General features: G+C 44.2%; 1 pseudogene; it reads left to right on the plus strand.

Annotated features, from left to right (window-relative positions):
• Positions 1-8,566: 8,566 nt before the first annotated feature.
• Positions 8,567-8,684, plus strand: LOC126482641 (5S ribosomal RNA; annotated as a pseudogene).
• Positions 8,685-12,894: the final 4,210 nt, after the last annotated feature.

Raw genomic sequence — 12,894 nt, forward strand, 5'->3', positions numbered from 1 at the left:
CATCTCTAAATAACTACTGCACTCTACATCCGTTTTAACCTTCTTTCTGTAGTCGCATCAGTTACCCGATCCACCCGTGTCTGACATGAGTACGATCGTTTTCCTAGTGCAGAGGTTCGTCTTGGGGCTTGAGCCGGCTCGGGATATATGCGAGTGCCGACGGCGAGTGAGGAGAAACAACACTTTGAGAACGGAAGGCGGCAGTGCGCGAGTCGGCGATTGGCTGGCGGGCAGAAGCGAAGACGGCATGCCTGAGGCCGGGCGGCGGTTATCACGTGGTTATACTGGAGGTGGCGGGGGTTGGCCGGCGATGTGCATTCTGCGGCAACCTCGTGAGCTGTGGATGTGCCCGCTTCCTTGGAGGGACAAACTGTTAAGGTCTTGCGGAGTGATGGTCTGACATCTTCGCAAAAATCGCTCCAGCATCAAGACACCCAGTTAAGTGCTCTAATTACTAAGAGCGCTTAGTTAACCGTGATTGTGATTGCTCTTCGTACAGTAAGACGTTGCCGGACGCGTGATATTACGTGTGTTCGACTTCATTTGATGCCTCTTACTTAGCGTGTGCTCTGCTTCCGCATAATATTGATGTATTTGCAGAATGTTAGTTCATTAGCTATTATTGGCAAGAGTTTAATTTTTTTCGATATCGGTTAATCCATGTCAATATGTCCCCTGAGGTCAATCTGAGTTTTTATTTCTAAAGGTTACCGTGCTGTGCTTTGCAGGCCCACTTAAGGTGGCCAGTGTGTGCGTTAAGTTCTAGTGAGTTTCGGTTCTCGTGAGACAGTTTATTTCCCACTCTTATCGTTTATCAGGTATTGTTTCACTTAAAGAAAGGACTTGCGAGTGAAACTGGTTGTTGCTGTTTAGCCGTGGTTTTATAGTGTAAATTTACTGATCAATCTTGAATGTTAAAGTTAAGAAAAGTTCTTTTGGCCTCCTGTTGTCGGGTGTGGTCTGTGTTTCAGTGAGCTGAGGCAGCGGGCAACCGAAGCGCAGAGCTTCCCTTTAGATTACAAATTTGGCTTACGGGCGGTGGACTCCGCCTGAGCTTGTGTGTTCCTCTTCGGTAGCGTTTGCCGGGTTCACATTTCGGTACCCTACTCGGTGTGGGGTTGCAAACGGAGCTACGTGTTGGTTCGAAGTATTACTTCCCTCAGTCGGCTCCATCGTTCGTGGTTAAACTTCGGCCTTACAAGCTTGGGCCTTACTTATGTTCTTACACGTTTATGATTGAACAAATTTGTAACTTTCTGTGCCCTAAAAGCCCATATTATAAGCCAATGAGCATTTGAATAATTTCGTGGTTCGCCCTGCAAGGTTTTCTAGTCTAGTAATTTGCAAGATTGCCCAAGTTACGTTTTAAATAAATATGTTCTAAGTATTCATGTTAAAATTGAAACTGTGTGTCCAGTGTTATTTTACATGTATTGTTAAAGTATTGGAATTGAAAGGGTCTTAAATAACTTGTCCTAACTAGAGTTATTTAAACTAGGTACCGATTTTAAGAACCCACAAAATGAAAATACTATAAAGGCAAAATTAGGTTAAGCATACTTTCAGAAAGAGCGAACAGCATCTGGAGTTGTACAGCTTCATTATAAGTCCTGAACTGCAAGACCAACAGTTTAAAAAAAAAAATCCTTCACAGCGAAAAAGCCTGGTTCAAGAAGAATGATGTAGTGGATATTTATAATATGCACGGGTATGAAAAAGATAATCCACGCAGCAGGCACCTAAGACAACACCCTCAAATATAGTGTCAATGTCTGCTGTAGTATTATCGAGTGTTGTAACTGTCGGGCGAAAATTTTCCGGTCATTTCTCTACCGGAATGATTTGAAGAAAAAAATAAAATAATCGCGGAAGCACTAAGTGTGGCCATTGAAATGGTAAGCGCTAAACCCAACTGATTTCTTTCCGTGCGCCCATCTGAAATTATTAATTTATGAAGAACGGATTTCTGACATCATAAACCTGTGAGAAGGAACGTAATAAACCTGTGTAATAACGTGAAGGGACACAGGCATGATGGATTGCATTCATCAATCATTCCCCGCAAAAAATTCCAATTTTGTTCCGTTGTTCCGCGAACGACACGTTGGACAGTATTAACAAAACGCGTATGTAATTCAAAGTTTTGTGTTTCTGCATTACTTTCACACTTATATTATATAGTCAGTTTAACTGAGACAAAGAACTCGAATTTTGTTTTGTGATACTTCGTACACGTTCTTCAAAATGAATAATAGAGAAATTTACAATGGCATTTACAATAAAAGTATATACATTAACAGACAATTACGGAAAGTGCTACACCTTGAACCCCTTGATCGAATACCGCAAAACAGATATTCCACTATTTCCGTATCTGTATGCTATATTGATCAAAATTTTCACCTTATAGGGCGCTTATTTTCTGTAATTCCAGTACAGGAATTAGTCATTCAGACGGAGAAAAAGTGGTGTGAATACATGGTGGCTATCGACTGTGTCTAACGAAAATGGAACTCTCCAAGTCGATCAGAACACAGCATGCCTAGTGAAAGAGCACATATAGTCATCACCACCTTTCAGATTCAGAATGGGCAAATCGTTGTAATAAGGGAGATGGGAGCATCACTCCGATATGTCGCACAGACAGTTGAGTATACTGCAATGACTGCAGGACGAGTGGTGAAGGGATGGACTCACGGGAACAGTGCGACTATAACAGTAGGCACGGATCCTTCCAAAACGATTACTTGATGAGACTATAGTGCCATTGCTGTCTCTTAGGAATGACAACAGCTTAAATCCAAGCAGAGAGTACAGACAGTGTGGCACCACGGACAATTGGAAAAAATAACTGGAAGCCCAGTTGAGATCTCCAGTTCCCATGTGCCTCTAACAGCTGACACCGTACCTAGACAACGGAGTCTTAACACAGTGCAGAGACAGTCAGCCAAATTTGCTGGCCTTCTATGGTGTTCAGCGATGAGTCTCACTTCTGTTCGTGGCTGCCAGATCGACGCCAACGTGTCCGTGGAGAACTGGGTGGAAGTCGCTGAAAACAGCTTTTGTCGAGACCGGTATCGCCGCGCGGGATTTGCAGCGACCACTCACTGGGACCCGAAAAACAGTGCAGTCGCTGCCATAATGCGGAAACGTCGCGATTTATCTGACATCCGAAAGTGCATGATCACTAATTTTCCTAAACGGCTAAGTATGTAATCTATTTCAATGCCACCGTGCATGACAAAATGGCGCTCATGCAAAACCGGTGCCAATGCAATTGCGGTGCAACATGGACCATAGATGACAGGAGTGAACGACGGCTGCGGAGGTGCGCACGGGCGAGTAGACGTGCAACAAACAGTTGAGCAACTGACCATCTAGATGAATCCTGGGGCTACTAACAGTGCCTCCTCAACGACCGTTGCTGCATCAGGGCCTCCGCAGCAGGCGCTTGTTAATGCACCATGCTAACTGCTGTTCAGTGGCGACGAAGGGTGGAATGCACGCCAGTACCGAAACTTGGCGTCCACAGAGTGGCCACAGATGGCCTTCTCAGATGAACCTTTCATGCTCCATTGGGCTGATGGGAGTTGGCATGCAATGCGTGAAACGCCTCAAAATAAACATCCTGCATCGAGGAGAGAGCGTTATGATCTGGGGAATATTTTCGTGGCATTCCCTGGGTGACCTCGTCATCTGGAAGGCACAGTGGGTCAACACAAATATGTACCTATCGTTGGGGACCATATACACCCCTAAATGCAGTTCGTTTTTCCTTGACGCGGAGGGATCTAAACAGGACAATGCAACGTGTCACGCAGCTCTCAGTATACATGCGTGGTTCGAAGAGCACCAGGATGAGTTAACCGCACTTCGCTGGCTACCAAACTCCTCAGGTTTAAACCCAGTCGAGTATCTGTGGGACCACCTCGATCATACCGTTCTTGCCATCGGTCCTCAACCGAGAAACTCAGGGCAGCTGGTCATGGCACTGGAGTCGGCGTGGCTCCACATACCTTCCAGAATTTCACTCTCTTCCTGCACGTTTCGCAACGTTCTACGCTACAAAAGGTGGTTATTCAGGCTTCTGACCACCTTAATGTGACGGAACAGTGTAGGATCATAGTGTGAGCAACTGTTGGATGTGACAACAGGAATCGTTTGGTAATTTTTCAAGAGAGTCGGTATGCCGTTCAGCTGGTGACAAGAGTCACAAGCCTTATTTTTGCATCTTTCATGACCAGTGCATCAGAAAGCTTATTCGAGGAGGATAACTCAGGGCCCCACGCGACAGTACATCCCACAATCGCTCCTGGGAAAGGAAGGGATCTTTTACTGCGTGCTTTGACATCCATAAAACAGCCAGCTATCGTTATTTGTTTCCGGCAATGCAAGTGATTCCTCGATATGACATTCGGAGGCTGTTTCATTCAATGGCTGATGGAAGAATGTGGCCCGAGTGCGGAGGCGGGTGGAGGCACTCATACTAATGTTAATGGTGGACGTGAGTTCCGAAAGGAATGAAAGTTTAATCGTCTTATTCTAATATACGATGAACACCACTACAAAGTTTGATAAATATTTAACTGGTGCTTTACTTTGTAAGATTTTCAATTTCTGTCATTAGCGTAAGTCGTTCCCGCTTTCCTTTTATTTTCCAAATACCCCAACATCAGCTGAAGGAAAGAGAGAGAGATAGGTGTATGTTGTCTTCGATCACTCTCTATCGTAAACATTTTTCTAAATCCGTTTCTGTCGATGATCTTGTACTGACGTAGGTGGAAGAGCAGGTACGTTGTGTATTAAATAGGATATAATAAAAACATTCAATCCAGTTATCGTCATAAATATTTTACAATAAAACCTTGACCTAAAATACGAGTGAAAAATACAGCACATCAGGTAGTGCACACAGTTACTCAAAGAGCCTTCAGCTCCATTTCATACTGATATTGGTAATGATGTTACAGTAGGTACTGCATAGTTATCTGCTGCGTTTTTACGTAATGAAATTTGATTCAGATTGTTCAGCGAAACAACGGTGAACAACGAAAATTATAGGAACACTTTTTGGAAACCCCGTAATTGTCTGTCATTGAGACGCATAAGTTTGAAGATTGGTTCAAAGATGCCTATAACCTTCCTCTGTAACAGTGCAAAAGCATCGTGCCCTGCGACGTCTCCCTCCAGCTCGGTGACACTTCAAACAGTAAGATGTCTAAAAATGCGAAAACAGGCCACAGCTCAGGAGTTCATGTGAGGTGTAAGGTGGGTTAATGATATCACGTTGAGACCAAATTTCACCACGTCTTCGCGGTGGTGGTCACAACCATGACACCCAGCGTTGAAAACACGCGGTTGTCTTACGGGTGGCCCAGGAAAATATTTCGAAAACACCATCGCTCAGAATCGATACGGAAAAGCCTCATAGGGTGGCCTAAAGTGCGTCAATTAAACCACTACTTTCCTGGGATGTTGATTCCACACAATTCTCGGTTGTAAATGGTAGTTCGCAATGTAATAAGGAACAGTAAGAAATTCTTGAGGACCTTTGACATTGCCGATACCCTTGGGGGTTTCAGCTCTTCGCTAAGGACACTGTGTGGCTGCATCCCCATTTAAAGTAATCTCACCCCCTTGGAGTGTAGCGCGATCGCAATATTTACTATCCTGTAGAGGCTGGAACCACTAGGGAACGTTCGCGTCCATTCGACTACATTTAAACGTAATCAGAATCGTTAAATGATACTCATACTTTTTCAATCCTTCTGTTTTCTGCCCCCCTGCGGCGTGGTCACGCAGGGATTTAACGTTAACATGTGCATGAATGGAACAGTGAAGGGTCCCTTCCAGACCCCACAATTTGGCACCAGCTTCGGTGCCACCGACGGAACTTCGTTGTGCACGTTACAAATATAAACTACGTGCCCAAAAGTATCCGGACACCCCAAAAAACATACGTTTTTCATATTAGGTGCATTGTGCTGCCACCTACTGCCAGGTACTCCATATCAGCGACCTCAGCAGTCATTAGACATCGTGAAGAGCAGAATGGGACGCTCCGCGGAACTCACGGACTTCGAACGTGGTCAGATGATTAAGTGTCATTTGTGTCATACGTCTGTACACGAGACTTCCACACTCCTAAACATCCCTAGGTCCAATGTTTCCGATTTGATAGTGAAGTGTAAACGTGAAGGGACACGTTCAGCACAAAGGCACACGGCCCGACCTGGTCTGTTGACCGTCGATGAGGGTCTTAGTGTGTAACAGGCAGACATCTATCCAGATCATCATATAGGAATTCTAAACTGCATCAGGATCCATTGCAAGTACTATGAAAGTAAGGCGGGAGGTGAGAAAACTTGGATTTCGTGGTCGAGCGGCTGCTCATAAGCCAGACATCACGCCGGTAAATGCCATACGACGCCTCGCTTGGTATAAGGAGCGTAAACATTGGACGACCGAGCAGTGGAAAAACGTTGTGTGGAGTGATGAATCACGGCACACAATGTGGCGATCCGATGGCAGAGTGTGCGTATGGCGAATGCGCCGTGAACGTCATCTGGGAGCGTGTGTAGTGCCAACAGTAAGATTCGGAGACTGTGGTGTTATGGTGTTCTGTTTTCCATGGAGTGGGTTTGTGTCCCTTGTTTTACGTGGCACTATCACAGCACACCCCTACACTGATGTTTTAAGCACCTTCTTGCTTCCCACTGTTGAAGAGCAATTCGGGGCTGACGATTGCATCTTTCAACACGATCGAGCACCTGTTCATAATTCACGGCCTGTGGCGGAGTGGTTACACGACAATAACATCCCAGTAATGGACTGGCCCGCACAGAGTGCTGACCTGAATCCTATAGAACACCTTTGGGATGATTTGGAATGCCGACTTCGTTCCAGGTCTCACCGACCGACATCGATACCTATCCTCAGTGCAGCACTCCGTGAAGAATGGGCTGCCAGTCCCCAAGAAACCTGCCAGCACCTGATTGAATGTATGCGCGCGAGAGTGGAAGCTGTCATCAAGGCTAAGGGCGAGAGTACACCATATTGAATTGCAGCATTACCGATGGAGGGTGCCACGAACTTGTAAGTCATTTTTAATCAGGTGTCCGGATACTTTTGATCACATAGTGTAGCTGTCAGAAACTTCGACACTATTTCATCACGGTGGCTACTCTAGCGCCTGGAGTTAGGAAAATCGCACCCAAGGGGTGTTGAAGAGACTGTCTAACCCGCAGGCGCTAGATCAGTTGACAGGCCGATTTGGTGTCGAATTTTCTGAAGGTACATTTCAAACTTGCTCAGCGAAGATGCGTGGGTGACACAGAGGGTGTTTCCTAATTGTAGATGGTTCTTAGAGCGGCCCTTTTCCGTTTTATACCAAGAACATCTTTCTGCTGATCATTGCACTGCGAACTGTTGTTTCCGACTGCGAAATGTGTGGGAATGAACGTCGCAGGGTACGGGGTGGTTTCATTGACGCTCTTACGCCGCTCTTTGGGGTATTAACTGTCGTTTGAAGTTTGGAAGCATTTAATTTCTCTGAATTTTTTTGACGATGATTGTTGCAAAGTCGGGTTTCTGATACAGAAAATTATTTAAAGAACATTGCAGTTATGTGATGTACAGATAGAATTTCACTCTGCTTTTCTGTTCAGATATTACTGTAAGAGTAGAACATAAATAAGTGGGAGTGTACCCAGAGTATGCAGTCGTGCAGAAATACTTCAGAATTCCAAATATATTTCTTGATTTCTTTTATTTTTTATTTTATTATTTATTTATTTATTTATTTTTTGAAATTGTGTTGCATTGCCATTTACTCGCATCAGAATATGGGAAACAGTTTCTATTTGTGCCTCATTCAGTGACACAACGCTCAAGGAACGTTTATGTATGGCTCATCATCTGATCGTTTTAGTGATACTGATAGAGTAGCATTTAGGAGATACTAGAAGCAGCAACACCTCAGCTGGCATGGGTCAACAAATGAACCACTTTGGATATAGTTGTGACTCTGCTGTACCTGTTACCTTTAATTGTTTGTTTACTCGTTCTAGTCAGGAAAGTATTGATTTACACTGTAAAAGAAAGATGTACTTTACGCGTTGTGTCACATATGCGTATTATAAACAATATCCTATACCCGTCAAGCAATTACACTCATTCCATGTTGGTCCACAAAAAAACGAGTAATCCCATTAAGTGCCTCTTAGTATCGATACCCTGGGCAACCGCAAAATTAATAGTAATATGTTTCCTGGTGTTTGCTGTTCAAGGAATTTCGCAGGTTAAAATCCATTCTCAAAGACTACGCATTTACTTCAGTTTTTCAGCTCATGGTTATACCTACGAAAACAGTGTAGCAAATGAAATATAGTGCGCAAGTAGCTATACCGTAACGACAGTTGTCTTGCTGATCGCTGAACATTTCTCTCGTGCATAAGGGAAAACAACCATTCTCATTGTTAGACTTTTCTCGACCTATTTTTAGAAGCACAGCGAAAGACAAAAGTATTGTCGAAACATCCTATTAATATTTATTAATATTTCCATCGCTAACGGCCTTGCCGCAGTGATAACACCGGTTCCCGTCAGATCACCGAAGTTAAACGCTGTCGGGCTGGGCTAGCAGTTGGACGGGTGACCATGCGGTCTGCCGAGCGCTGTTGGCAAGCGGGATGCACCCAGTCCTCGTGAGGAAAACTGAGGAGCTACATCATTGAAAAGTAGCGGCTTCGGTCTCGTAAACTAACATACGGCCGGGAGAGCGGTGTGCTAGCCACATGCCCCTCCATATCCGCACCCAGTGATGCCTGTGTGTTGAGGGTGACACGGCGGCCAGTTGGTACCGTTGAACCTTTCAAGTCCATATCTTTTCTGTCGTACCTATTCCTTCGACGAGTACTATTCTCTCCACTGGTTCAAAAATGGTTCAAATGGCTCTGAGCACTTTGGGACTTAACTTCTAAGGTCATCACTCCCTAGAACTTAGAACTACTTAAACCTAACTAACCTAAGGACATCACACACATACATGCCCGAGGCAGGATTCGAACCTGCGACCGTAGCGGTCGCGCGGTTCCAGACTGTAGCGCCTAGAACCGCTCGGCCAACCCTCTGGCCCTCTCCACTGGTGTTTCATAAAATCTTTGTTATTGATAGATCTAGATCGGCGTTGATACTATTACGTGAGTAAGGAGAGAAGGTCAGGGTAAAACGCTGGGCAGCATAGGTGATTGATTCATAGACGATAAGTGAATTGTAAGGGAAAAGAGATAAGATAAAAATGTAGAGAAAGGGTGAGAAGGTTCATTTTCGTATTCGCTATCTTAAAGTTCGTTCTTGGAGGAGATTGGGGGGGGGGGGGGGGGGGGGGGAGACGAGGAAGCAACAAGAAATTTGTATTCATTGATTCTTTTTCGTTGCGGGGTGGTTCTTTATAACAGTCTTATAGCTGTTATTCACGAAGATTGAATAAAGAGTCGAAATGAAATGCCAAATGGCAGGCAGTCTTTGACATTTGATAAGGAAAATAAAGATACATATCATAATATTATTCAGTACTGCATATGAAGTATTGACTGGTACGAAATGACCAGAGTTTCTCTTCCTGTAAGAAAATCACAGCTCCGATCGTATTTATGAACAGGTCTGGCGACAGTTTTCGTTTCGCGTGTATGTGACGTGCAGCTGTTATTACTATTGAAGCAGCCATCGACTACATCGTCCATATATCCTGCAGGGTTTATTGCCACACGGTACGAAAGGGCACGTGCAGTAGTGTGTGTGTGTGTGTGTGTGGGGGGGGGGGGGGTCTGTGTGAGCGCGCGCGCGTGCACATGTATGCGTGTGTTACGCAAAGACACAAGGGAGAGGCGCTTAGTTGACGGGCGCACTCGTGCGTTTGCCTGTGTCAGATATGTCAGACACAGCTATATTTTTTCGGGATATTGATGCTGTTGGAGCATTACGTCGAGAAATACACACATCTGCTGACACTGATGATTTACTCGAACACTCTTTCTCTCCCTTTCAACACATACACATACAAGCATGACCTGTCTCTCGCACCTGCATTTCAGATGGGAGAAATTTCACATCATACTGTTTTGTATTTTAGAAATGAGAGGATGAACTGTTATTCTGCTATGGTTGCATCACAAAATTATCCAAGGTATTCCGTCGTTCTTCATGGCAGGCGAGAATACGTATTTTTTACCATCAAATGAAATAACAGATTTGCTGTTACCAGTCACAATAAATAATTTATTGTTTCACTCGGTATCAATAACAGGCACGGTATAAAGTATGAACGAAAGTGTTAACATATGAAGTTAATTTGCGCTGTCAGCCAATCCAGGCTATTTTCGAACATAAACATACCTCAGATAAACCTGAATAATTTGTGACTGGTAACATTAAACTTATTGTCGATCCAATAACAGTCAAAGTATAGCTAAACTACAAATGTCGCATTTAAAGTGTTGACAGAAAAATAAAATAATTTTAACTTTCACTGATCGATTAACTTTCTTGATTCATCCCTCCATAATTTTCTCTCCTGTGCGTCTCTATGTCATCTCTTCGCCTCAGAAGAGCCCTTACAGCTAAGTCCTCACTTATCCGTCTTCTCCTACAAATTTTGACCTCTTTTGTTCACTCTACTTCCAAGGAAGTTATTAGTTGATATCATCTCACATTCAATTTCATAAAACGCTCATTTGTTTCTTGCGACGTCGGGTAGGTATACATGAAATATCGTTGCCGGTGTTGGTTTGCTGTCAATTCTGATGAAGACAATCCCATCATTGAACTGTTCACAGTAACTGACCATCCGTCTTACAGTCCTAATCACAACGAATCTTCTCCCGTTGTACCATTTTCTGCTGCTATTGATATTACCTTACACTCGTCTCCCCAGAAATCCTTGTGCTCTTTCCACTTCACTATACTGAACCCCACTACACATATACTGAGCCTTTGCATTGCCCGTTTCAGATTTTCTAGCTTCCCTACCACGTTCAGACTGTGATATTCCAGGCCTCGATTCGTAGAATTTTACCCTTTCATTGGTTGTTCAATATTTTTCCTGATGCCCCCACTTGGCAGTCCCCTTCCAGAGATCCGAAAGAGGGACTACTCCGAAATCTTTCGCCAAGGAGAGATCATAATGATACTTTTTCAATAACAGGCCACATGTCTTTTGGATACGCGTTATGCGCAGTAGTTTCCATTGCCTTTTGCATCCTCGTGCCGTTGATAAGTACTAATTCTTCCGCAATTTAGGGGCAGTTTCCCACCCCAGGGGCAAGAAAGTGCCCTGAATCTCCGTCCATTCTTGTGCTGCCTTTGACAAGGCCATTGCAAGGACGAGAGCGACTTCGTATGCCGGAAGTCTTCGGCTGCCATTGTTGATGATTTTTATTCAAAATTCAAGCAATGGTTACGACATTTAAGATGTGGTGAGGTTCGAACACGGGTCCTAGGACGTTTTGGTTACTGCCAGAAAATGGTACTCCTAACCCATCAATCTGATATCACTAAGCGCGATGGCCAACACCGACTGGAGGTGAGGGTAGATGCAGCCGTCTTAAAGAAACCATCCTGCCTCTGCATTTAAAAAAAGCCGTCTCCTCTGTTACGTGAGAGCCGTGTCTTAACCACTGCACCACCTTTTTGGTATTTTAGACAAAACTCTTTGGTTCACATCATTTACGACCTAAATGAACGTGTATTAAGCAAATTGCATTTCTCTCCCTCATGCTGCCTGTTACTTCTGCCAATTAATATCGCGATTGATATCACATCGCCGTTGCTTTCATAAAATTGCAAGAAAACTGTAGGTCCGTGCTTAGTCATTCACATGCTGACATTCATACAGTTTCCAGGACGAATTTTCACTTTCGGTAGAGTGTACGTAGATTTGAACCTCTCTGGCGGATAAATTCCTTGTGCCGGAATGAGACTCGAACCTGGGAGTCATGCTTTCCACGTGAAAGTGCTCTAGCAACTGAACTGTACAAGCACAGTTGAGCCCTGCTTTGTTAGCTCAGTCGGTACAGTACTTGCCCGCCTAAGGGGAAGGTCCTAGGTTTGAGCCCCGGACCGAGTGAGATAGCGCAGTAGTTAGCACACTGGACTCGCATTCGGGAGAACGACGGACGGATCAAATCCACGTCCGGCCAGCCTGATAAAGGTTTCCCGTGATTTCTCTAAGTCGCTTTAAGCAAATGCCAGGCTGGTTCTTTCTAAAGGGCACGACCGCTTTCTTCGCCATCCCTCCCTAATCTGAGCCCGTGCTCCGTCTCTAATCTCCTCATCTCCTCCTCGAGCCCCGGTCTGGCACAAAGTATAATCTGTCAGAAAGTTTCATTCACAAAAATCACACGTGTACCACTCTTTATAATTAAACGCTAGCATTCACAGAAAGCTGCAGTAACGTGTCTTTTTATACAGACAGAGCTTCAAAATATGACTAAGAGTCATGAGAGTTCAGGTCCACCTATAATGCAAATGACTTTTGTTTGCAAATTCCCGAACATATTTCAACACCTTTGTATCAACATGAGTGAGTACTTTTTTTTAAATTCTTACTTTGCTAAGGTGTTGGGTTGTGTACGATCCCCATTGAATTACTGTATGTCGTATGCAGTAACAGAGACGATGCAAAAGGGCCCAACAACGTAGAAAAATAACAATAGAATAAAAAGTACCCACTGATTTTACTTGAAAGTAGCCTGCCCCGTGTCGGTGGATAAATGCGATGCCTTTTCTATTCAGAATTACTAAGCAATGTTCCTTTAGATATGCATGCATGTCCAAAGGAACAGACACTGCTCCGACTACAGTCGCTAAGAAGTACCTGAAATATATTCGCAACTG

Source organism: Schistocerca serialis, chromosome 5 (genome assembly GCF_023864345.2).
Source record: "Schistocerca serialis cubense isolate TAMUIC-IGC-003099 chromosome 5, iqSchSeri2.2, whole genome shotgun sequence".
Classification (NCBI taxonomy): Eukaryota; Metazoa; Arthropoda; class Insecta; order Orthoptera; family Acrididae; genus Schistocerca; species Schistocerca serialis.